Below are 27,770 nucleotides of genomic sequence, written 5' to 3' on the forward strand. Positions count from 1 at the left end.
GAATGGCAACTTCTTCCATCAACATATTTGTACCAAAGTGGGCATCTCTCCATTGGTTCAACATCTGAGTCAAAGCCCTCTCAAGTCAACAAAATTTCTGGAATTAAAAAAGTAGAAATAACAATTAACATATATCCAATATTTGGCTAGGAAACAATACTTCTCAAAGTATTCCTTTGTCATGTTTTTATACACAGACACACACCCACACACACACACATACACACACACATATATATTTAGTTGCCCAGGCACTCTTGTGATTGAGTAAACTATATTGAAAGAGAATGTCTCTATAAAGTCAACATTGCGTGTCTGAATCAGTACTACAGAAAACAACAAATGTCACTCTGCTGCTTCTGCCACTTCAGCACCTCTTCAAAGGTCACTAATTCCTTGAGAAGCTGCCATAAATAGCCTGCATCTTATACAGAAATGTTCTGCCAAAATATTAACTCAGAGTTGCCTTGTATTTTCACCTTCAGTCATCAATACTTTTGACAATTCTTTGCTAGAGCATGCTTTCCATCTTAACACCTTATTAATTCCATGGCTACATCTTTCCCCATACTCCCACAGTAATTGCAGGACTCCCACTCAAGTTTCACTGACACCAAGAAGTGGAAAACACTCTTCCCAGATGGGAAACTCTCTTTGTAGTGATGTAGCTCCTGTTGATAGAGCTGTGCTTCTGCCTATTCCTCCCCAAAAGTTAAGCTTTTTTTTTTACACAAGCAAAGCCTTTTTTTTTTTAATGTTAGTTTAAAATGAGTCCACACTAGTGCTAACAGCATTAAAATGGTGGAGGGGAAAAAATTTACATCCAAACCCAGCAGATCAATAGGAACAGAAGTTCCCCCTGTGAGACGTGGCCTTGGTTAAGCAGCAGCTTTGAATCTGCTTCTCTTGCCCAGGCAGCCTTGATAAGAAACACAAAAAGTGTCTCCTGTGGGCATTACTACAAACAGGGCACCTTGTAGCATCATTTGGTACATGAAACAGCCTATGCACATGAGGAAATGAATAATCTCAGGAGAGACAAGACTGGTGTTTTTGCACATATAGCAGCTGAACTGTGTCTCAACAGGGAGTGCACATGCATGTGTACATGCAAGAACCAGAGGGAGAAAGCAGAGGGGAGAAGATATCATCTCCTCAAGCCTTACTGCAGTCAGGCAGTGAATACTGCAGATGTTTCAATGCTGGAATGCAGCTAAACTTCCCCCAGCTGCAGAAACCTCTGCCTGGTGGAGCTGCTGTACAAACAGAAGGGCTGTCTTCTGCACATCGCTGCTTTCTGACCTCCATGGGTAAAGATGACTTTACTGTAACCAGCACAAGCTTCCAAAGGTTATGGAGGATGTTTTCAAAACACCAAAATCCTTACAAACAGTGGAAAACATTACTGGGTGGCTCAGTAAACACTGAGCTGGAATAAGTGAAGGGATTTGCTCCAGAAAAAATACAGTGAGTAAAGTCAGAAGAAAGCAGCCATTCAGAAACCATATTATTAGGTGTAGGCATATCTTCAGAATATAATGAAACAAGTACATGGGTTCCATATCCTGCCCCTCAGTAGAGCAAATGTGAACCTTGGTGGTTCAGAAATATAAAGGCTTAGAAAAAAAATTAGAACTCACTGGATGAGCAAGGTATATAAGACCAAATAATTGCGCTCAAAAAAAGCATTGAAGATGCTTCTCTGAAACATTTTGTCTAGTCTTTTCGTGCTTGAAAAAATTCCTAGCACCAGAAATAATCTAGGGGATAAAACTCAAGACATAAACCCTAAAAAGTATACTACCCAAGGGATGAATACTGTAATTATCTAAAACCTGTTATGGTACTTAATAATGTGTGGCCTACCTGGAATCAATAGGACTAACTCAGCAGGCAGACAGCAAAATCTGTACCTTAATTTCTTTTCATACTTAAATTAAAAGGCTCAATTTCTGTAGGATTTTCAAGGTCCTTGTAATCTTCAGACTTACCCTTGAATTTCTCATTTTCTTCTGCTACTGAGCAAAGTCTTGTTTTGAAATTGGCAGCTTTGTACTGTTACCTCAATGAATGATTGCAGCAACTTGAGGCCTGCAATGAAAACAGCAGCAGTTTAGGCTCAAAGCAAAATACGAGTAACAAGTAAATGTATCATGTAATTTCCATTGTCATACAGCCCCTCTCCTACTAAAGGTCCTTTCCATATCCTTTTTCCCACAATTAATGACATATTTTCTTCTTGTTCCCCCTTCTTCCAGGAGTGCTGCTAAGGTTTAAGGCGAACAATATCACAGTGGAAATATTTTGCACTCATTTCTCAAAATGATCAAGCTCATATTAAAAATATCTTCACATGCATCTATTCAGCATATGTTTCTATTGTTTTCTGTTCTATTTCCCCTGTTGAAGCTGGTTAAGCTACTGGAAAAATTAGTTGAGCAAGTGGAAAAGGTTGAAAGCATTTCTCAGAGTTCATCCCTGTATTCAGCTTCGGTATCTGAGTTTTGCTGACTCGGATTTGCTGAATGAGTGGCTAACTTGAAACTTTTCAGCCAGTGATTAGTCACAGGTAAGACTTTTATACAGTTGAGTCAGCTCTCACTCACCAAAAGATTCAGAAAGTTCTGAACATTGACATCTTCTGTTCAGATTAGTCTCAATATCCCTGAGCTAGGCAGCTAAGCCCTCTATGCAACATAGTAAGCATTTTGGACCAGTATCTACAGTTCTACTGCAGATGTCAGCCAGAAGAAAAAAAAAAAAAGTCTTAAATCTCACCTCAAAGTGTTTCTGAGAACACATAGACCCTTTACTAATTTAGAGATTTTTGTGTTTCCTCGTGATAGTCTGTGCCCCCATACACACCAGAAGAAAACTGGCCACAACTGATGACCCTAGCTAGGTGGGGAAGGGATAGTGAAGAACTCTGCTCCAATTTCCTAACTCAACATTTTTATATGTTGCATAAAGAAGCCTTGGAGAAGAAGCAAGCCCATGTCTCCCTTTACCCAAGCAAATGCAGGTCTTGTTGGGCAAGAGAATCCCATGGAAGCTTGCTTTCTTTCTTGTTCAACAGCTGTTGAATTACTCCTTGAGTGGAGGAGATGGTGCTAGTGCTGCTGAGTTGCCCATAAATCTAACCCTCTTGGGGCAGAGGGAGCTGGAGTCTGAGGAGGAGACCATCAAGACCCTGCAGATATTGCTGATGTTTCCCCAGCTCGCGTAAGTGCTTCTGAGAACTCAGCACAAGGCCCTGAAAATTGACTCAGAGATCATTAGGGAGCCAGCAAAGTGCCTGGTACATGGATTGATGTTTTCTGAGAACTGCTGCAAAGGAAGCAGGTGGTTGCATCTGCCAGCTGCAGTTTTTCCAGATTCTGCTTTGAAGCCAGGATGAATGTTGTTCCAATAATGGAGTATGCAGGCTGCAGAGATATATGACTGGGATGTGTCCTAACTGGAAATGAAGGGCTGCATTGCTTTTGCAGCTACTGGGTCCAATGTCAGCTGGGCTTACAGACAATCTCACCTCTTGCAGGCTCCTCTGAAGTGCAGTGCAGTTAATACTGCAAATAAACTGGGATTCTGGTCGCACAGCAAGAGGAATGTGTCCAACTGGCAGAGAGAATAAATACTTCTCCAAACAGGCAGTAATCAGTTAACATTACTCTAAAACAAACATTGAGAAAGCACAGCACTTTAGCAATTAAAGGTCCAAATTTGCAAAATTAATTAGTGTTTCCCACAGCATAGCACTCTACTTATGAACAGCTCTATTGTAAATGTATGATGCTCTAATATGAAAAGAGAGCATTCTTATGTTAATTATCTAATTAACTAATCTGGGCACAATTAGCAGCTGAAACAGCACAGCATTACACTCTCTTCCTTCTTCCCTTCCGGATTCAAGATTGCCTTTAAATGCGCACTTTGGAGTGGCAGGGGACCCTGGTGACAGGGCTTGCCACTACAGTCAGCAGAGCTCGGTGCCAGCAGAGGTTCCAGTGAGCAGGCACTGACACAGGAGAGCCAGTAATCTCTGGCACCTAATTTAGGAGGGGTAAAGTCATCTCTTTAATCTCACCCCTATAGCTAGCCAGCCCTCCAGGGAAGCCATCCTTGTCACTTCACAGAGAGTCAGCATGAAATGCTCAAGAATACTCTTGTCTGTTTCTCTGTCTGTTTGGAAACCCAACACCACTTCACCAGACCCCCTGAGAGCAGTATTTTCCAAAGGATGGATCAGTGGCTATTTTAGAGCTCTGAAAATAGAGTCTCTTTCATTTCTACTTTGTTGCCAGAGTAGCTATTGACTTCACTGAAGTTTACTGTGGCATGAAGAGAATTAGCAAACTGCGTGCAGATCTCTGACAAAAACTTACCAGAGAGAAGAACATTTGCTGAAAGAATCTAAATCTGCCTCAGAGGATGGCTCAGATAATGTCTCAAAGTCCTAAATCAGATTACATCACAATGGTCCTAAATCACGGGCAGAAATGAAAGAATAGTCATTTTAATATTTTCACATTTGTACATTTCTATACCTGCATCACATAGCCTTTTTTATGGAAGAATTTGGATTTGTGTTCAGTAATTAAAAAGGGCAGAAAAAGGAAACATAAACTGAGATTAACAACTTCTATACAGAATTGTACGAAGTGTTGATCAATTTAAAATACTTTGTCTTTCTTTTGTGGTGTTTTTGTTTTAGAGTTCCATTTGTCTGCTAGTTTATGATTTTTCATTTAGAAATTTTGGGTAGATCTACTGTAATGCTCCACCTCTCCCACTCATTCAATGCTCTCTGGCAAGGAAAGGAGTGGCAGTCACACACCTGTGCCTGTGCAGTGCAGGGCTGGTTTTGAGACAGTGCTGATCTACTATGTATGATAGAAATACAAAAAAATTTATGTAGAAAGAACTGGAGTAGTTACTCAACTCCAATACCTGCAAGATCTGCTGCACTAAATCTGCTTACTCTGGACTTGTCCTCTTGAGTTCTGGGCATCTCCAAGGATGGAGACTCCAGCACTTCTCCAGCCAATCTGCTTCACATTTTCCTGCTCATCCAGTGAAAAAAAAATTCTTAATAGCTAACTGGAATTTCCTGTCTTCCAAGCCCTGTCTGTTGCCTTTTGTCCTTTCACTGTGAATCTCTCATAAGAATCTGGATTCAGCTTTCCAATAGGTAGCTGCAGGCAGCCAGGAGACCTCCCTTCAGCGGTTCCTTCTCCAGGCTAAAATAAACCAGCTGCTTCAGCTTCTCCCTCCACCTCACTTGCTCCAGCCCCCCACCACCTTGGTGATCCCTCCCTTGGACTCACCCTGCGTGGTTGATCCTGCTCTTGTGCTAAGAATGGACCCAGTGCTCCCCCTGACCTCTGCCCAGTGCCATGTCATGGGCAATGATCAGCCCTGCTGCCTGCTCAATGCACTTCTGCTCAGGCAGCTTCACAGAGATGCTCTGGCTTTGGAAGGTTGCACACTTTGTTGGACAGGTTCTGAGAAGCCTGAGCTAATACTGAGGTGGGCCTGGCCTTCACAAGGCAGGGGTGTAGCTGGCCAATGCCAGACGTCCCTCCTGTATAAGGTTTTATGCAGGTCTGTGCAGCTCCCCAGTGGACTGCAGTCACAGGACCCAGTCCCTGCAAACAAGAGCCCAAAAAGTAGATCTACATGGACCAACAAAGACTTTGCTCAACTTCTGAGAATTCCAGACTGATCTCTTCTTCACCCTAGCATAGTTTACAGCCTATCTCAAGTGAATACATCCCACAGAGAGAAAGAATGAATCATCTCAGCAGCAGCATTGCACTGATGGAGCTCCTGACACAAGCAGCCAAAAGCTGCCTTGCCTACCCTGAGGTCCCAGAAGAGGCAGCTGCATTTGTCCATACTCTGGGTATATGAACACAGCCTGAGACTATGAACAGCCCATGTGCAATGCAGGGGGAGGGGGAAAAGGCTAAACAAGAAAAGAAAATGAAAGAGAGAGGAGATGGTTCCCAGACACCATCACTAGGTCATGTATCCTCTGGCATGTGTTGTGTAAGTCAGCTCTCATTTAAAACTCTCTATTAGTTCTCATGCTAACTTGTTCACAGAGAGTAGTCCTCTGAATGATGTGCTTCTGGAATAACAGCTAAGCTAGTAAAAGACTTACAACATTAAATTTCCTTGTGAAAGGAAAGGGGACTGATTCTTCCAAGACCTTAAAATATAGTGCTGAGCACCTACTAATAGCTTTTGTCCAAGTGAATCATCATCCTCATCTCTTAAACAATGACTCATGAATTAGCCACACAAATAATTGCATCTACTGACCTCTACAAGCAGAAATTTAAAAAATAAACCAAACCAGCAAAAAAACCCAAAACGTAAAAAACCCCCAAAACTAAAACAAAACAAAACAAACAAAAAAAAAATCAAACCCCCCCCAAAACACCCCAAATACATAAGACATAAAAAGCCACATAAAGTTCTAGCATATCAATAATTAACTATATTTGACTAATAGGATGACAAAAAGAACTGCCTCAGAAGGTACCATGAGAAGCTCTAGATACCTTTACTACATTAAAGCATGGCTTTGGGGCAGTAGGGCCTTTTCTTACAAGCTGCAGTGAGGTAGACACCAACCAGTTCTCCAGTCAAATCAAAGTCAAAACCTCAATTCCCAGCTCTTTCACAACACACTGGGCTTCAATGTTGATGGTGGCCTCCAAACACCATGAGAGTAATTGTCCTACCCACTCATAAGAAATTACTGAGCCAAGAATCTTAGGGAATGCTTTACAATACGTCTTCATTTCAGGAAAATTCTTTTTTGAGAAACAGACATTCAGAAGTGCTTTAGGAGCAGAGCCCCCAAATTCAGTCATATCTACAAAAATTTGCCAAACCAAGTTTTCAAGCTAGAGGCAGTAGAATGCAGCTGCATGACCTAGAATGGATTTTACCACTGTACAGAGCCTTTGGAGCACCACTAAGGACACCACAGAGTCCAGTAAGGCGTCTGTCTACTGACAGCAAGCCTGTTTTTTGTCTTGAAACAGCCATTTCAGAATTTCTTCTTTATCCATGCAATTATGGAAAATATGTAGAAAAACAGTACCCTGTGACTTACATTACAAATTGCTATTAAGCAACAATCTTTGAATTTTGCCATGTGAGTGCAAAATTTTATCATCAATCCAGAGGAAAAGTATTTGTCATATATACAGAAGAGACACTCATGACCTGCTTATGGATATCCAACTAACTGGAAAAATAAAAAGACACTATGCAGCAGTTAATCAAACATACAATTTTCTGGTTTATTTCTTGAGTACAAGTCTTGATGATTTTTTTTTTGGGAAAGATCTTCATGACATAAGTTGTGGGAGTACTGAAGTTCATCATCTTTTGGGACATCTAAGCGAGTGTTTCCAAATTCCGTAGGTTAACGCATCCATAGAATTTGTTACAAACATTACTAGTTTGTGCCAGAAAGTTTGTAACAAGATGCTGGCTGGCTACCAAACCACTAACTCTCTAGGACTGGCTTAGGGACAATTCAGAGTTATTTAATGAAAGAGTGTATGGGCTATGAAAGCCTGTAGGACACTTCCCAATGTGGTTTGGTCTCTCAGTGATGGTGCTGGAACCCCACCCAGGCCAGCTATGCTGAGCCCAGACTGACATCTGAGCCATGGACTCTCCTCTGTGCCCCAGATGGTGTCAGATTGCATCCAGGCTTTCCATTTAGAAATAATAGGCAAATGGTGTGCACAGACATCACCCTTTATACAGGATGGAGTGCTGATGCCCTGCTCTCATTCAGCAAGCAATTATAAGGGCTGTATTTAGTGATAAGGCTGAACTTTTGGTAATGCTCACTGATACTTCATTTTAGGTTTGGGTTTTTCTCCTTTTTCTGAGAGGACTTTCCCCTTCCATAGTGTCTTTCATCTGAAAATACTTCCCAGTTCAAACATATGTTTACAGAATTTTTTTCAATATGTTCCTGAGCCATGGGAATAACAGAAGCACTGTGGTGTAATGTGCAAAGCATGACTGCTTTTAAATTGAGGTGGGGAAGCAGTGAAGATTGCCTTAACCTGGAACTACAAGGGTAATTAATATAACTGGAACATCAGGTTAATTAAAAATACTCTATGACCTAGGAAGATTTTTACTGAGTCCAAGTGATCAGATCCACCTTTTAAAGTTGTTCTTTTAAGAAGTTTTTTGTATAAAAAGTTACTGTTACATTTCGCATTAAAAAAAAAGTAAAAATATTCAGATTCAAACAAGGTGCTTCTGGACTTGAAGGAGATATCTATGCATGCTGATTCTTCATGTAAGTTAAGGATTTTTTTTGTTGAACTCTTTCTTTGTTGAACTATTAGTCCTCCTACCCATCTCCCAAGTGTTCTTCTTTGATTTAAGATTACAGCTGAGTGAGTTTCAGGATTATCTTACAGCACAGGGCAAAAACTGTCAAGGACCCAAAGAAGGCATAGGAGGTGTTATTGATGAGTTGTCATCTAACCACCATAAGGAGGCTGTGCATTTTGCCTGTTCCTCCTACCTTTGAGTATTGTCTTATCTGGCTTTCCAGAGGTTTCATGGAACAATCAAAACTATTCTCTTAATTTTCCTTTGACATCTGATACATGCCAAGGACTCTACTGAACTGAAACACCTTTAAGCCTAATTAAGATTTTCTACAAATCTTAAGATTTGAGGCATAAATCAGGGATGTCTTGGACTGAAATGAGCAAAACAGCTACCAAGACCTCAAAATTCCTATCATTCAGCATGGTAACCCTCAGGAGCCAGAGGGGAGAAAATACAGCAATCCACAGGGTACTCACCTGCCTCTTTTGTCTCCTATTAAGTCAAATTTACTGTTATTAATGCAGTTTAGACACTACTAATTACAGTGACTTTAAAATACACATGTTCTCCAGAAATGTCAATCACTAAATCTTTTTTGTTTCTATTTCACTAACATTTGTACAACAAATGAAGTCATCCATGGATTTGTGTTCTGCTTTACTGGTGTTGAAGCCATATGTTGATATTGATAGTTTAGAACTGAAATGAGGCAATAATCAAGACAGAATTTATTGCAGCTCATCTTAAAGTAGCAATTCTCAATCTCTAATGATGCAGGGTGATAACTCTCAGGGAAGTGGAGAAGCCTTGTAAATGCTGCTCCCACCTTTATCCCCATCACTGAATGCTTCCTCCATTCTGACAGTCCTGGAGGAGAGTGGGGTCTATTTTATGTCAGCAGGAATATGGGGATTAGGTAGAGTAGATGGGAAAGGGTTTAAAGGCAATATCTGCTTGCCTGGTAGTGATTATCTGTTTGGAATTATTTGATTAGTTCTCCTCCTTACTCCTAGGTAATGGAGAGCTGAAGCACTGGAACCAGCTGAATTTGTGCAATCACGCCAGAACTGCAGAAAAGTTTGCTCTTTCTCTTTGTGAGTTGCCCAGGCCTATCAGCTCAGGCAAGGTCATTTTTTACACCTAAATGTGAGAAGCTGGGTTGTGAAGGAGAGAAGATTTCCACAGTTAGAAGTAGCAAGAGATCAGGGTATTCATGCCTGGGACAGACACAGGTCCTAAATACAGATATCATAAGCAAGTTTGGCTCAAGGGGTGCTGTAAACTCCCAATAAAATGTATTTGCAGGATTCAGCATTAAACACAGACAGCTTTGGTGGAGTTTGTTGTCAGGATAACTGGAAAGACAGCAAAGCACACTGTGTTGGGCTCTGTGGGAGCCAAGGAGCTGCAGACAGGGCCAGAACAAGAGCACCAACACGGGTGAGGAAATCCAGCAGGATGGAGTACAAAATATTACACCAAAAAAGAATGGGCTGGTGGACATCATGTAAAAGGAGGGAAATCTTAACTTTGAAAGTCACAATGCATGTCTGGCAGTGGCAGAAGGGCTTTCATGGCACCACCTCTCAGGGATGTTCTTTAAACCATTTGTACTATACAATGGATATTCATACCCTGTTCAAATATTCCTTCCTCATTGCCTTCTTAAAATCCATTGTTTTCCCTAATAGACAGGAAAAGTTTGAAAATACCTTCTGGTGTGTATCCAGAAGTCTTTTGCTTTCTCCAGCTATTTTGATAATGAGGAGACAGCAGTAGGGGCAGGCCTGTGCCAGCTACTGCCTCAAGTGACATGGGGCACTTGAGGATCGTACAAGATTGTACAAGGCTGTGCCAAGGACATTTTTCTTCCCACTTTTTCTGTCCTGGTATCTGGCAAATCTGCATCTGAGATAAATAGCAAAAGTACTGCTATAAAAACAATTCTCTGTAGCAGACTGATACAGAAATATATCAGTAGAATATCTATTTTTCTTCATAATTCTTTTCATCTTTATTTCCAATCCAAAATAAATAAAATTTTAAAGATACTCTTGAAATTAATGAAGTCTTTCTTATTCAATTCAGTCTCAAAATAGTTAAATAGATATTTATGCAATTCATCATGGCTCTGCAGCCTACCATCACCCAAAGAAAACTTTCCCTTATAGGAGAGGGGAAGTTTATGTAGCTGCAGTCTTGGATTACATTGATTCAGTCCTGAGGCAATACAGATGCCAATTATATGATACACATACCATACATCTTTAAATTCTCTGTAAAACAATCCCTGAGAAATAATTGTTATTATCATTCTAGTCAGGCACAGAAAATACAGCCAGCACTGTTCCTTACCTGTTGATACAAAACCAAACTTTTGGTATGTCTGGTAACAGCTTCATTCTTTCCATGTATTAGTTATGATACAGCAATCATGGATTGGTCTGTAAAAGGACTTTAATTTCTTTACTAAGAACCTGTCAGCCTACATGCTTCCATATCATATCACTTGAAGTGTTAAATAAACTTCTTATCTTCCTGTTCTTTCTCTCTTTACATTACAACTTCTTTTGACCCTCTGGGTTTTCAGTAATTTTTTTTGTGATAAGTAAGTACCACTTACTCTTATGTAAAGAGCTAAACAAATAAAAAATAAGTTTAATTTCATTGTAAAGCAACAGGATTTTTTTAAAAGTTAAAATAGTTCTCATAAAAATTTGTGTCCTTCATATTGGAGAGTCTGATCAGTAGAAAACTAACCGTGACAATTTCACCTGTTTGAGGCTTCTTTTTATTACATGACCAAAGAGCTTTTTCAAACCCTGCTATCCAACTCAAATTGACTTACCCAGTTTTAAAAAGTACCATTTTGCCTCACCTACTAATTGTGTAGACAAAACTATGTGACATCTCTGCTAACTCACCTTCACCTAAATGTCATCCTAGCCACTGTGTTTGCCACCAGTCTGTACCTCTGTATCCCTTCCCAAGGTGGCATCAGAACCTCTCCTACTATGCCCAGAGACTAACCAGTATTTCAGCTTTTCCACCTGATTTAGGTCACAACAAACTTTAATTAAATAACATTCTCATAGATCTGTCTCCAAACCTTTACATCTTCATATAATAATCATGATTGATACCCTACAAACAACCTCCTGTTAGGAAAAAATAAACGTTACTAGAGCATTAAACCTATGTGAATGAAATTAGCAGACACAAAAGGGAAAAAATGTGCACAGCCATATTCTCAATGCTCTCCAATCTCAAAGGTCCACTTTGAACTTTGCCAAAACATTACTCTGAAGATCTTGCTTATCATCCTAACCTATGACCCATAGCAATAACTGGATGTAAGACGATGTTATTCTAGTGAGAATTTCTCAAACTTCCCTTGCTTGCAGCATACCAACTTTGTTAAAGTAATCTCAGATGTAAAGTTCCTCTACAAATCAGGAACTTGAGCACGCCTGAGGAATAAATGCAGGGCCTGGCAGCACATCTCCACTGTCACCAGCATGGATGCCACCAACACACATCCTAGGAGGTGCATGGCCATGGAACCTTCTGTCCTCATTGAAACCATCCTTGTGAAACCATGTCATCCCTGTTTCCCACAGCAAGCTCAAAAGTAAAAGAGAACAGGACAGAAACATTCAGGTACCAGTAGGAGAGCACTTCTCAGTCCTCAGAATATTACACCATTGGTCTCTTAATCCTGTTACTCAAGAGAGACATCAACCTTCAGCATGAGCCTGGAAATAAAAATCACTAGTTCTACTGGCTAGTTGAAAACCATGGATTCACTAGAGCTAGAAGGTTTATACCACTTTTATTATAACTTTCCCCACTGCCTACCTCACACTTTATATTGCTTTTTACTATGGACAGTGCTAACTCTCTATTCCACTCCTCAACATTTCATTTTAGTGATTGCTGAAACAATGTCAGCCTCACCTGGAAATTACTAACTACAAGCAGATGGACTAGGTTTCATTTCAGCATACTTTTATGCACATGGCCACCTAAAACAGAGGCAAAGGAGACTTTCACTTTAGGAAAGCTTCCTCTGCTATGGCTCTGAATATAAGAAGGGGCAATCATTAAAAGATTGAGAACTTAAGAAATTAGTTCATTCAAAGCTTCATGATATCAATATACTAGGGATTTTTACTGTATTTAAGGTAACAGAATTAGTATAGTCCTCAAAGAGAATTTTTTTCCAAAGGAATACCTAACTCCATAATGTCCTTAACCAGCAGAAGATATGTTGCCAAGTTTTTATGCAAAAAAGGAAGGTAACAGGAATAAAGCTGGATAAAAGGGATCATCAACATTAGTAGGATTTCTAAAAAAAGTCCTTCCTAATGTGGCACACAGGATATCTGATCTGGGAACTACTGTAGGATAAAAATTCTAAAGTTAGTCCATGTTAAGCAACAGAAGAAATAACACAGAGTGACAAACACCAACATAAAAGGATGCTTTTTGGACCCTATTCCAAAGCACTCTGTTAAAAACTACATAAGCTAATTCACACTTTGAAATCAAATCATTTGGTTCATTCCCTCTGTTCTATTTCAGGCAGGATATCTGTGAGATGTCTACCCACTGTTAAATTGGTAACCTTCTCGAGCAAAATTGATCATTGTCATGACTACTGCTTTTCCTTTATCATTCAGGGAACAAGTAATTCTGAACTGTATTATGGTAGGCTTTCTGATTTGAACTTTTTTCGTGGTTGTCTTTGCTTTTTGTCTGCTGTCATGTCTTTTCCTGGGGATATATTTTGCCACTTGGGAAATTCTGAGAAGATAAAACACTGCGCAATTCAAAATTCTTAACAGTCCAGACCATGTGTGTTTGCATTTGTGGAGGTTCTGTATTTATTCTCTGTCTCCCTGGAAAACCTCCTGGCTTTTTATTTCTAGCTCATCTGTGGCACTTCATTTATAACATGCTACAGGCTTCCAAAGACAGACACAACACAAAAAGGGAGAGGGAAAATGCTGAGTTCATCACCATAAATTACTGATGTTTCTTCTACTTAACTTACTCATCAGGATTCATTTTTAATGAAGTGTGGATTTTAGTTTTAAATTTGCCATGAAACCAGATGATTTTTAAGGTTGCTTCCAACCCAAACCATTCTGTGATTCTGTGTAGCACTGCAGGCATTCAATTTGAAGCACTGCATTAAAGAGGATTTCTCCCAGTGTGTGTCTCTGGTTCCATTTTCTGCAATAGGTCTCTGCAACTGTGACTTGGCAGGCACTGGTGGTATTTATCCAAAGCACAGAACGCAATAGGAAACAGAAAGACAACAGGAAGATTTTTATTATGTAACTGATAAAATGCAGAAGCAGATGCTGTGTGATTGCCCTGGAATTAGTTGATTTATGTAAAGGGTTAATTGACACATTGTATTCCTATGGGGTAAACTGGAACTCAGATGAATTGCAGCGATCCAGTGTCTGGGAACACCAGGAAATCTGCCAACATATACTACTCTTTCCATCTTCCAGTTTGTAACTAATTTAAATGAGGGTCAGACGCTGCAGCTTTTGTTGTTCCTGATGCCAGACTTGCAGTGCCTTTAGCAGAAACAGGAGCTGGCTTGGGGGCTGGGGTCAGCACTGGGAAATTCTCAGTTAAACAGCCTGAATGAAAAACGGGAGGGAGGTGGGAGTCAGCTGGTTTGGGGCTACCCCAGAGGAAGTTTTCACCAAAGCATGATGAAAAAAATAAAATGGAATGAAAAATTGATTCGCTTTAGTGTTTTTTCAGAGGGCTTCAGAAGTGGAACCATCAGAAGTGAAACCAGTGGGAGCTTTATCCACAGCTGTGGGAGGATCAGGCACAAACCAGTGCAGCATCTTTTTGAAAACTCCATTTGGCTCATTGTGTGGGGCTGCTCTGGACTGAATGCCATTTTCACGGATCCACGTGTCACCTACATAACTCCTGATATGGATATCAGCCCCAAACCACAGGGCAGGAAAAACAGTCCAAAAAAATGAGAGGTTGAAGTTCAAAATCCTAGTCCATCACCCACCACCCCAGGACCTTGGGAAACCTGCATTTTCTGACTGTGTCACAGTTCCTTATCTGTGAGTTAATACTTGCAGGTCCTGCCTTAAAGATCCATTGCAGAAAGAAATACATGATAGCTTATACAATGGGTACAAGATCAAATGAGTAGCTAAGACAGACAGCCATGAACATTCTGGGATTTTTTTCATCCTAAGGCAAACTAGCAATTAAAGTGGCTGGCTCTGATACGCAGTAAAAAGGAGTAGGGAAAAAAGGAAAGAAAACCACTTAGAGAACTGTTCCTAAAAATATAAAATGTATTTTAATTATGAAGGAGAATTAATTTTAGATTGACTGAGGAAAATCTCATGGGGCATTCAGCCAACTCATCCATCTCCTATCACCAGAGAATTTCAGCTTTCCAAACAGCCCTGTAACATACCACTTCTTGGGATCTTCTCTGAATACCGAGCTTATTATCTTTTGACTCCTTCATTATCTGTCACTGACATAAAATGCAGCATGTACTCCTAAGGAAATTAAACGCTGAAGAAAAAAACTTATTAGGCTATCTAATCACCCTTCCCCTCCCCTTTCCAGGGTTTCTCCCTACTGTATCATCTTTGCCCTTCAGCCACACACAAAACCTTGTCAGCTATGCCACTGCTCTTTCTCTTTTTGCTCCTCCATTTCCTGCCACTTTGTTCCTTAAATTAAAAATATGTAGCAGTATCTGAATTCAGCTGTTTGGGACAGTGTCAGGTGAGTGAGGACATGAAGCTATTCAGACAACGTATGGTCACTATTAGCCAAAAGGGCTGAGAGCTCTTCATCTTGGTCTCCAGAAGTCTGATTAAAATCATGGTCCAAGCTAACTCAAAAAACCCACACATGGTTCCCCAGAGCCCTGTCCCAATGCTGATGCCAGTGCTCAGGCTCTGTGTCTACAGCAATGGAGAGTTTTTGGAGAGTGAGATGCGCTCCAGGTTTAGCCTTTGAACAACTCCGTCTATCTCAGCACCTTGTCCTGTGTAAGGAGTTGCCTTTCATCAGCAACCACTGCATGAAGTACTAGGTGCTGGTAGCAGTGGTAGCACCCATAGCAAAACACTTTCTAGTCTAGCCCCAGTAACTTCTTATCTGTTAAATGCTCTTATTCACCTCAGTTTCTGTAGGGGGATACAATATAAGAAAACAGAGAGTAATGAGTAATCTTACCCCTTAGAGAGTTGCAGCTGAGCCAATTATTAGAGATTTGGGGCAGGCCTGATTTTAACAGGCCACACCTGTAGCCAATAAGAACAGTGTAATAAAAGAGTGGATTGTTTGGTCGAGTGGAACTGGAATGAGTTGGTTGCTGCAAGGATAAGGAAGAGTCAGTGCCTAGAGGAGCTGCCTACAAGAAGCATCAAGGAGGTACAAAACACTAACAATATGGAACCTTTGTAATGTAATGACAGTAGAACTCTTGAAATATAATGATAACAAATGGTGGCCCTGATGTGATTTGGGAAAATACTAAACTATATGACCCTGTGGATTTGGGACTAAATTATATGACCCTGTGGATTCAGGGAAAAGGACTTGAATACTTAACTATTGGTAAAATATATCAATTGCAGCTATTAGTGTTTGTTAAATATGAGTATAAAAGATTTTGAAGAAAAGTACTTTGTAAGCTGAGAAAAGCTGCAGAACTGAACCAAGACTTAGAAATATATACATTATATACTATAATATGTTGTGTGAACATTTGTATAACTATTAGTTCTGAATGAAATATATGAATGTGTCATAATATTAATTTATTTGAACACGTCCTTCTAGAAATACTGCAACTCTATAATTAAAAGAAAAAAGGGGAATTGTAGGGGGATACAATATAAGAAAATAAAGGTGGTATAGAAAGCAATCTTACCCTGTATGGAGTTGCAGCTGAGCCAATTATTAGAGATTGGGAGCAGGCCTGATTTTAACCGGCTGCAGCTGTTGCCAATCAGAAGAGTGTTATAAAAGAGTAGATTGGTTGTTTGAGGGGTGTTGCAGGCATCTTTTCATTAAAATCCTTCTTTAGGATTTTTTCTTCCTGAGAAGCTGAGATGCTCCAGGAACAAAATGTAAACAATGGTTATCTGCTGCTGTGGAATGCATCAGGTGGATTTTTGATTGGCCTGTCTTGGATGTTCATAATTAATGGCCAATCAAGGCTGAGCTATCTTGGACAGAGTCCGAGACAGCTCCTTTTGTGATCATTCCTTTCCTTTCTATTCTTAGCTTAGCTAGCCTTCTGAGATGAACCTTTTTCTTCTATTCTTTTTAGTGTAGTCGTAATGTAATATATATATTATAAAATAATCAAGCCGTCTGAAACATGGAGTCAACATTCTCATCTCAAATCTCATCCAATAACCCCTGTGAACACTGTCACAGAGGGGAGCTGGAGTCAGTTGGCTGCTGTGGGGACAAGCAAGAGTCAGTGCCTAGAGGAGCTGCCTACAAGAAACATCAAGGAGGTATGAAACTCTAGCAATATGGAAACTTTGCAGTGTAATGACAATAGAACTCTTGCACTATAATGACAACAAGTTCCCTCTTATTTTCTGGAGTGCCTATATTTGCATTGCTCATTTCAGTTCAGCCATCTCCCTGCATTGTAAACCATCTCAGGCTCCACTGCTGCCTTCACCTGCACACCCAGCTCCTGCTGCTTCACCAGCTGCTCCATGAGTAGCACTGCTCCAACAGCCAGATTAATGGGCAGAAAGTTTGCTTGCTTTTGCTTTTTTAACACATCTGAAAGGTCACTTATTCCAGTGCCGCAGTCTCACAACACTCTCCTGTGGGTGCCCCCCTTCACCATATTGCACTGTCCCTGGGGAATTCCCCACACTTCTTGAATATTGCACAGTGCCCTGTGCTGAATGTCACAGTGCTCTCTAATGGAAATTGAATTGAAAACTGTAAATTGTGAGATTTCCTCAACAGTAGTCTGGGAGACTTCCAACTATTTTTCATTCAAATTATTTTTAAAAATACAAGTATGTTAAAAATTTCAGCAGCTGCTATATCAATAGTAATAGGAAAAAGGAAAGAAATCAAAACCATTAGCATAGTTTCTAACTGAAAGCAAAGTGTCATTTTAAAATAGTGTTGTGGAGAGAATAGGTATTTTCATTCACTGGTAAAGCAGATTAGATTTTAGAACAGAAAAAAAACATTTGAAAAAGACCAAAAAAAATCTAACAAAAACTAAGTTATTGGGGGAAAGTGAACTAAGAAATAGAACTTTAAATACCTTGCCAAATTTCTCCTATTGAGCTTCCAAAAGTTAAGGTAAACTAGATCTACTCCAGCTGTGGGGTAGTTACTGACTCCTGTCAGCTGAGGATCTGGAGCAGAATATCTCAGCTTTCTGATGAAATGATAATCAAAGCAGAAAAAGACAGATTATTCAGCCCTCCTCAATAACACAAGAAATCTTTCACATGGGTCATAAGAAACTATGTCCGAAAAGGTGCAAAATAGTGGCTGAGAACCTGTGCTTTTCTCCTTTTCCAACACAAGGGTTCTGAGGTGTTCACAGCCCGTGAAGCAAAGTCCCGCATTTTGCTGACCCCCTGTACAGCAAACTCTCTGCTGTGTCTGGCTCAAGGCAGGACAAGATCCATCAGCAAAGATCCTGAAAATGAGCCTTGGGCTCTCACATCACACTGATGCAAGTCAAAAACCGTAAGGGATGTTTGGGGATAGTTTTTATGGATATCCCCATCTTGATTAAATGCATTTTTTGTTAATATATTAATTAGTTCTATTGAATATTTAAGAACTGCAGATTCAGAGCACAGTTGTGCAGTGATTGCTTAGGTTGAAAAGAATTGCTGTGGTTGGGATGGCCTTAAGCTCTATTTGAAGTGATTCTATTCCAAGTAGAGTTAAAACTTTGATCATGTGTGGCCAATCCTAAATCCCTCTACTCTTAAATACTTTTAAATTATTTTGTGTTTCAGCTCCATAGTTGTTGTCCATTCTGCTAAGATCTGTTGATAGTCTTTGTGAGTATTTTAATTTATGTGAAGAGACCTTGTAAATTCACACTTAGTGATTATTAATTTCCCTTCTGCTCTAGACAGTTCTGTGTAAGGTGTCTCATTTGAAGATTTTTTTAATGTCTGTTCACCTGATACTATTAAACTGTTGTCTTCACTATGCAGGCGAATCTTGCTATAAGGTTCTTGCCATAAGAGTGCCCAGAGTTTATGCTTGAAGTGGTATTCATGGAACTGACAAGCTTAAACAAAGTTCCCTGGATAGAGAGTACACACCACAAAAAGTACAGTGAGCTGTAGGCTATTGGCTGATTATCCAAAATGTATAAATATTGATGTACCATGTTGAGTAATATGAAGGGAAACTGTGATCAGAAGTTGCAGACAGCTTTAGAGCCAAAATCCTACTTAGGTAATGAATATTCTGCCATCATGCCCTCCTGATCTCACTTCCATTCAGTTATCCCTGGCTGTCAAACAAAATAAATGGCTCATCTCTTGTGAAATCACATCTATATTTAACATTTTTTCACTATTTTTAAATTGTCTTATATAAATTACAGCTCTTTAATTAGACATGCATACAACATGGCAAGAGATCAATCTGTTGAATGATTTCTGACATTCCAGCTTCTTATGTCAGTGTCATTTTCATTTCTTTAACCCCCTTTTTGCAATTTAATATTTGGACTAACTTTCTGAGGCTCCCTGCTACCAAAGCATTCATCCTTAACATTACTCCACATGTGAAATAAACCTCAGGAGATATTGCAGCCTCTATGCCCTGCTTGCAGCCATGCAATTACACCTGCTCTAAAAATGTAAAGTATGTTTAGAAGTTTTTTAGAAGACAGAAAAATTTTTGTAAAACCATCTTCCATATTCATTTTTTTTCATCAGATATATGCATAAAGAGGTGCCTAAGTTCTCAAATTCGCAAATGATGGTTAAAGATAGATTGTTTCCACATTGCCCCAGATGACAGGGGTGAGAAGAAGAAAAGTAGGAAACCAAAAATTAAAAATCACTAGCCACTAACACTTCTATTTTAAACAACAAAATATTAAAAAATATATTTCTCAAAAAGATAACTTCCAAGGAAAAAACTTCAAAACACAAATCCAGTCATACCCTGTTCTCCTTAAGCCAGTTTTTCCCCTTGGTCACTCTCATCTTTTACCACTCTGTGTCCCCCTTAAATCACAACCTGCCAACAGTGGAGATTCACTTTGTTCTGATTGTTCTGCAGACACAATGCTGAATATAAAAACACACAGCAATAACAACACGCTAGTCACATGTGTTCTGAAATGCCATCTCTGACTGAGACAGAGGGACCAGAATTGTAAGGTGATCATGGAAAGCAAAGCCCTGAGGAGGAAAACAGAAGGGCCAGTGTAGCTTAAAGTTATCAAACAATATGCTGTGGGTTGGGTTTGAGCTTTTCAGACTTGTTTGCAAACCAGAGATAACCACAGTTTTGCATCACTAAATCAGACCTTTCAAAGCCAAAATAATTTGTAAAGTACTTAAAGGCCACACATTTGTTTGATGAATTCTCATGAAGGAGAACAAAGGTTAAATCCATAGTTTGTTTTGCTGGGTTTTTTTTCTCTTTTGATGACAGAACTGAAGAGTCCTGTTGAATTTAATGATTGAATGAATACGTAAGTCAGTGTAGTATTATATTCCAATGAAATACATATGGAGATGAAAACAAAGTAAGTGCCAATGTCAAGTTCATCTCTAGCCTGCCTCCCCTTCTGCTTTCTAAGTCATTACCTAGTATTTATTTACAAGACTGGATAAAAAAAATAGCCTGGAAAAATAAAGGCTTTGTGTTCATATTTCAGGCATGAAATGGTGTCCCACTGTGTCATTTTGGACTTGCCATTTAAAAGCTTACAGTGTGTTTGCTTGAACAGTGCCGTGTTTCAGGGAGAGGAATTTACTTCTTTGGAATCTGACAGTCTCAGAAGAGCTGCTCAGATGTTTTTATTAATTAGTTTATATTTGTGCAATGCTTAAAGTATCAGACGCTGTATAAATGTTAAGCTATGGAATTTGGTCCTACAATTAAATGGCAATTATGAACAACAAAAAATACATATTTATATATTTGCTAGGAATTTACATGAATATGATATATTTGACATCTTAGCAGAGAGCTCCTAATCTATCCAAAGCCATATAAAGTTTAGGGATGTGGCTAACAGCCTATTTAAATAACATAGCAAAAGTCCTATTTTCCCCAGTGTTTCCTTGGTAGCCTTTAAGGTTCCAATTAAACACAAGAGAACTTTCACAACTGATTTTCACATGCAGTTGCCATCTACCTCTTACACTAGAAAAATAAAAATTTGCCCCTGAAATCACATTAACTGTGCAAATTAAGAAAAAATAGACTGCACCCATTGAAGTTTGGCTTAAAACCTGGAGTCTTGATAGCTTCCAGCTCATCTGTTGAAATTACAAAAGATAAAAGTACCAAAGAAGCAGAAGAAAATGCTGAGTGTCTTGTTACTTTTCCTGGCTTTTTCTTCTACATATGAATGTCAGACTGTTAATGAAAAGACTCTTAATGAATCAACACTCTCACAACAGTGTCACTAATGAACTACTGCTAGCTGGAAAAGGAGACTAAAAATACTATGCCTCCCTTTTAGTGCAGAGTTATCTTATCAATATGCTGTAGCCAGAACTGTTAGGCTGAAAAAATGCATTTACTTAAGAAAATAACATCATGAAGCAGACCCAGGGTAATAACAACACTTCTGTTGCCAGAACATACTTGTAGTTGGTGGGTGGCTTGTATAACTTGAGTGCTTAATTAAGTGTATTTTTCCAATAAATACATTGGACATTAATTTTTACTGATGGCTAAATATCTTCTAAGTAGCTACCCAGTCTCTTAGGCAACCAGGCTGGATTTTAATAACTTGCAGGACAAAAGAGCAACAGGCCAATAGGGTCTGGTAAGGATGTCAGCGTTTCCATTATAAACCCCATTTTAGCACTGGGGAGGGTATTCTAATTTGAACATTAAAACATGCTGGGGATAGCTTTTGTCCTGGAGTGATTTTCTGGTTTCTGTTTTTCTAATAAGAGCCATTTGCATCCATTTAGAAGAATCTTAAATGTATGGAGCTTGCAGGGGGGAGGAAAAAAGCTTAAACAGAGAGTAACAATTAAAAGTAGGAAGAAAGCACTAAAACTGAGTGGACTTCAGGGTTTAAATGTAGTATTGAGCCCCCGTGTTTGACTCAGGGGGGCTGATGCCAGCAATAGTGAAGCTGAACAAGGATGGGCCCAAGGTCAGGTGGGACCTTCAGGACACAGGGCTGTGCTGTGAAACCTGGAGGTGCTGATTTACAGTGGGGCCATTGTTGGACTGGGAAACCAGAGGCACAGCATGCTGCTTGTGATGCTGGGCTAAGGTGGCCCTCTGGAAGTAGAGAATTAAATCAAATCCCTGGTCAGCCTGCAAATCCTAAGGATACAGTACTCTCTCTTCAGTGGAGTTTGTTTGTTAAGGCACTGTTGTAGGCACTTTCTAATTCCAGCTCAACATAAATTTAAAATAGCCTTCACTTCCCTTGCTAAATATATTTTCAGAAGTTTTATATGTGTTCTGGATCTGCTATGAATCACCCATTCCATATATGAGCATTTCAGGTATAGATGAAAATTGTTCTCATATATTCAGTAGTTTGATATATATTTAAAGCTTGTAAAGTTGTTTGTAACAAAAGCTGTTTTATAACTAAACTACATCATTACTATGAACTCAGCCAATAATATGTGTTTTAAAGCTACCTGGGTACAAGTTTACAGCAGTAGCTCAGTCACCATCCACATCTGTAAAAAACAAAACAATAAAAAATAAATAATGCATGTAGGAGAGGCTGTCAAAATTCATTCGGGCAGTTCCATTTTATACAGATTTCATTTCCTAGATTTTAAATACTGAAATATTGATTTATATTGTCAAGGCGTCCTAAATGTACGTAGAAAATAGGCTTCAGAGACCTTACAGACTTTCAAATACCCTCAAACAGCACAGATAATGTGGTTTCTATATACTCTTATTTTCAGCTTGTTTCTTTTTTTTTTTTTTTATTCATACTAAGATTTTCTACATAGATTTTTTTTTCCTTTTTTTTAAATCTGTACTAAGATTTTCTATATAGCCTTTTTCATGTTGTCTCAGGCACCCTATACTCCTTCAGGGTCACATCCAAAATTAGAAGGCCAGGCAGTTACTTGTCACCCAATATCCCAAGAGGGCATGGAAAAGAACTATGCACAAAAAAACCCACATAAGTGCTCTCTTGCAAGATACTGTGCTTACAGACCTTGCAGTGAAAAATAAGTCCACTGACACATATAGAAGGTTCAGTCCTTTGTCCATGACTGGAAGAAGCCAGCCACAACATAAGAGGAACTGAAAACCAGAATTCTAGTCTCAGAAACTTGATGGCCAATTATATCCTTCAACAGTGAATGGGAACAATGTTCATGTGTCTACATTCCCTATCAGCACTTAAATATAAAATCTTATACATGTATAAAGGAGAAGAGAGAAAGTCCCATCAAAAATCACATGCTAGGATTTCAGGAAGATCCAACATCTCAAAATGAGACTTGAACAGCTGCTGGATGATATAACCTGAATAAAAGTAATTAAAAGAAAATGAGTTCTGCCCTCTTGTATCCTCCTGACTCATGCCTCATTTTCTACTTCAGGATTTAGGAAAGCAAATGTCTATTTCTGTGTCCATCACCAGAGCGACATCACAGCAAGTTAATTAGAGCAAATGACAGAGAGGTGCTATTTTTGCCTTCAAATAAAGATCTTTCTGTTGCATATGAACATTTTTCTTTCTGAAATAGGGAGAGAAACTTCTTAGCTACCAGCTCTCTCCCAAAGGTGTATAAAAATTATGCTTTTTCTACAGCTTGCAAGCTTCACAATTAGAATTGTCAGCCGTGTTATATTAAAGAGGATACAGTCAGACTTGACTGATCAAGCTTAATTTAGCCTTATGTTTGTGTTTCTGAATCATGGTAAACAATTTTTTAGCATGTACATGCTTACATAAAAAAAAAAATTTCCTTATTTGAATAAAAATGAAGTGACCTGCAAACTCATGACCTGTTTGTTAATTATGATTTTTATATTCCATACTGCATTGCTTCAAGGGCAGGCCTAAACACTAACATTTATTTATATGCCTTGATTAAGAATATCCCAGGCATTTACCACAGATAAACACTGTTGAAGCTAAAAGCCATATTTCCCCTTGAGTTTGGTGTCTGTGTTGTCATGTGGAAACAGAAATTTGTATTATGTGGGGACTTGACTGCAGGATCCAGAGTGCCCCTCTGAAATGTTTGCTTCCCAGACTGTGTGTCTAAAGCTGGATTGCCAAATTTGTATTTTACATTCCAAAACCTGTGAGTGAAAACATTATTGAAAAGCAGACACCACTGATCATCATTCCTCACTATCCAAGCTCTTTTTCCCTTAGCCCTTCCTTACCTTCCACTCCATCCTCAGAAATGAGGGCCAGCTGCACCCAATGAAACAGACCTTCCCTATAGCATAATGAGATGTCTTGGTCCATTAGGGGATTCACAGCAAACAAATATCACCAGTAATTTATAAAAGGAGCTGTGTATAAGCAGTCATAGGTCAGGCAGCTTGTCAATTTTTTATGGAGATAATAGCCCACGCTACTCCATCAGTTAGCATTCAGAAGGGCTCAGCTCTAATTTTTGTCCTGATGCTTTACCTGCAACCTAGGAGAAGTATTCAAATGAGGCCTTGGATTTTGGCTTCTGTCTGTCTTGATGTCTTAGGGACCCCAGACCAGGTGATGGTCACAAGCAAGGGCCCACATTTTTCTGGCTGGTGATCCAAAAACCTCCAAAAAGCCATTTCCAACGGGGAGACCACATTAAAAAACGATAGGGTGAGAGATCCAGTATACGGAGAAATGTTGTTAAAGTACATGACCAGATGAGGAGAAAAAACAGAACCATTTGATGGTTTTATGGACTTTCTGAATATATTTCTAAGTGTCATGCAATTTTAACATTTCTCTGACAGGTTAATATGTGCAACTTGTCTCAAGGGGCTAAGATTAAATAGCAACAAAGCTGAAGGGAAAAGCATTGCCAATAAATGGTGAGAATTTTTTTTATAAGCGCTCTTTCTCTATGGGAATACTTTATTTAAGTAAAAGGGGAAAAAATTGCAACATGTACATGATTAAAATAAGACTCACAACAGGCAAACTGTAATTATTGTTTTAACAATGTGACATACATCCCCAGTAATTTTCTTCCCAAAAGTAACATAGTTAAAAAAAATTCCAGCACTTATGAGTTTGTTCTCGCTATGGCTACCACCCAGCCCATGGAACTTGTCCTACACCACATACAGGGATAAACCAGACCAACAAGGCATGGCCATGGCCAGGAGAAAAGGAGTTCAGGGAGCAAGGGATGCAGGAATGTCCCAGTGAAAAGCACAAGGCATGGATGGTATCTGAGGTCTCCTAGTGGCAGAAGGATTATTTGCTCTACTACCCCCAAGATGGGCAGAGCCACGGCTGTTCCCGAGGGAACTGAGCAATGGAAGGAGCGAGATGCAGGAAATGAGCAACGCCAGAATTGTACAGATGACAGAGATGGCAGGGATGCTATGAGCCAGGACTGGGACTGAAAGACAGGAACACCAACAGCCCACAGTGCTGAGGGTGCAGGGCAGAATCGTGGCCACAAACACAGCCACACAGAGACCACTGGGCAGGGTAGCACAGGAGCCATCCAAGAAACCTATAGGAGGATACAGTCTGGGTAAATGAAGGTAGTATAGAATGTAATCTTATCCCCTAAAGAGTTGCAGCTGAGCCAATTATTAAAGATTAGGGGCAGGGCTGATGTTAACAGGCCACAGCAGTAGCCAATCAGAAGAGTTTTATAAAAGAGTGGATTGGTTGGTTGAGGGGAGCTGGAGTCAGTTGGTTCCTGCGAGGACAAGCAAGAGTCAGTGCCTAGAGGAGCTGCCTACAAGAAACACAAGGAGGTACAAAACTCTAGCAATATGGAACCCTTGCAATGTAATGACAATAGAACCCTTGCACTATAATGACAACAGGAACCTGCTCCTTTAGTCACCCATCATAATTGCTGTTGAATATGTCCAGCTATTCTGAGACATTGGTGTCCTGAACAAACTGCTTTCATCAGCTGAGGAGCCATATTTTCCAGGTTCTCCCAGTCAAACCAGCTCCTCCTAATTTCACTCTTTGATGAAAGGGCAAAGTGTTTTTAAGAGGCATTTCTCAAAGGGAAGAGCAATCGTTTGGCACATGAAAGAGAGCAATGCCGGGAGAATAAGGGACAGCAGAGCACAACATGTAGCAAGACCAGAAGGAACACAAAGGCAGCAAAAATAGAAGGCACTTTGGAGTAGAGAAACAATAAACAGCAGAATCCATGGACAAGGAAGCCAGTAAGGGTCCAGGAGACACAGTCAGGGCAGTGGAGGAAGTAATAGAGAAGGACAAGAGCATCATCCATAGGGTGGGTTCACTGTCTGGCAAACAAGCACAGCAGTGCCAAAAAGAAAGCTGCTGAGTGGCCATTGGGCTAGGAGGAAAGGTGGGCTCACAGGAAAGGCTTTGCTCCCTGCAGAGCACAGGGCAGCCCTTGTCCTTTACAGGGCTTGGGTGGTGGGTGACAAGTCTGAGCTGAACTGCTGCCAGGAGTGCATTTTTAATGTTGAATTTAGATGGGAAAGTAATGAAAAGCAGGAGGAAAACATTTTAGTACCATTAATTAATTGGTTTCTATATTATATTTTAAGTTCTTAGATGTTTTTTTCTAAGACAATTAACTCTGCTTTATGTTTCTAGTAAATAAAACTCTCCATTTTGAAGCAGCCCCTTTTAAATTGAGTGGAAGAGGAAGTCAGACCCCTAATTCTGACCCCTACTCTTCAAATCACCAATTTTTTCCACAGCAAGATTAAATGTGCCGTTGTTGTTCTGCCAGCCCTTAACACAAATTAATGACTTGAATTACCTTTCATCTCACCTTATAAATTCTACCTTGAAGCAGCAGAAAGCCCAAGGGCTCTTGCATAACCAGATGAAGACAAGTTCACTGCCTCAAATCCTTCCCTTCTTGCTCTACTTTACATCAATTCTTTATAAGAAGAGGTCTCCAGGGCTAACAAAGGAGCTGGCCATGCAGCAGAAGGTGCCGTGGGACTTCCAGAGGTAAAAGCCCGTCTTGTGGTGACTCAGTGCACTCCATTAGTCCTGGGAAACGCAGGGCACATCGAATGCAGCAGATGTGCCCTCCCTTGCCAGGCTTCAGACAAATGCAATCAAATCTATTTTAATCATCTATGAAATGCAAATGCGTTCCACTTGCGCACCCGCAAGATCCATTGTCTTCCTCACTGAAGCATGCCATAATGTCAATTAAACGCCGTTGCTAACTTAATAGGTGTTCTGATTGCCTAGGGGAAATTATCTTTACTTTCTTATTAGTGGTATTAGTAGTAGTATTATTTCACATTGCAAAGATTTTAAAATGTTTTAATAATTGTGTTGGGGTTTGTTTGTGTTCTCCCTTCCATCGGCTCAGTGGCCAGCACCTATCCAGACTGAGCAGTGAAACCTGTGTTTGCACTCGGAGAAACAATGCTGTGTAATTCCAAATATTGAAAATACCCTTCTCAACTCCTCCTAAACAGCCCTACACAGAAGTGATGCTGCATTAATCTGCTGGCAATTTTGCTCACACAAACAGGCTCCCATACATGCACACAGCCTCTTTGTTATTCTGCTAGAAATGGCCAGGCAGCTATAAAGATGTTTATTCTCAGACCCACAATGAAAAATGTTTGCAGTATGTATGTAGCCTACAAAGTCAGGAATGATAAGCATTTAAATCAGACTGCCCATGCCAAGTCAATATTTCGATATCAGAGGAATTGATTCTTGATCTAGTGCCAGCGCTGTGTACTCAATGTACTGCAGAAAAATCCTCGCCCAGTCTTCCTGCCAGCACACTGCTAGGGATGACAAGCATGCAGTTATCTGATAGAGCAGATATTTGTTCCAAAAGATGATTTTCATTTCAAAGACAAAACATGAAAAGAGCTTACTTATGGGGAAACCAAATACTGTATTCTCCTCTTGATAAATCAAGCTTTAGAGAAATAATGCCAAAGAGAGCAGGATTCTGAAAAGAACTTCTGTAGCTCTTTTCATGCTTTTTCAGCTACTC

Source organism: Camarhynchus parvulus, chromosome 4 (assembly GCF_901933205.1).
Source record: "Camarhynchus parvulus chromosome 4, STF_HiC, whole genome shotgun sequence".
Lineage (NCBI taxonomy): Eukaryota > Metazoa > Chordata > Aves > Passeriformes > Thraupidae > Camarhynchus > Camarhynchus parvulus.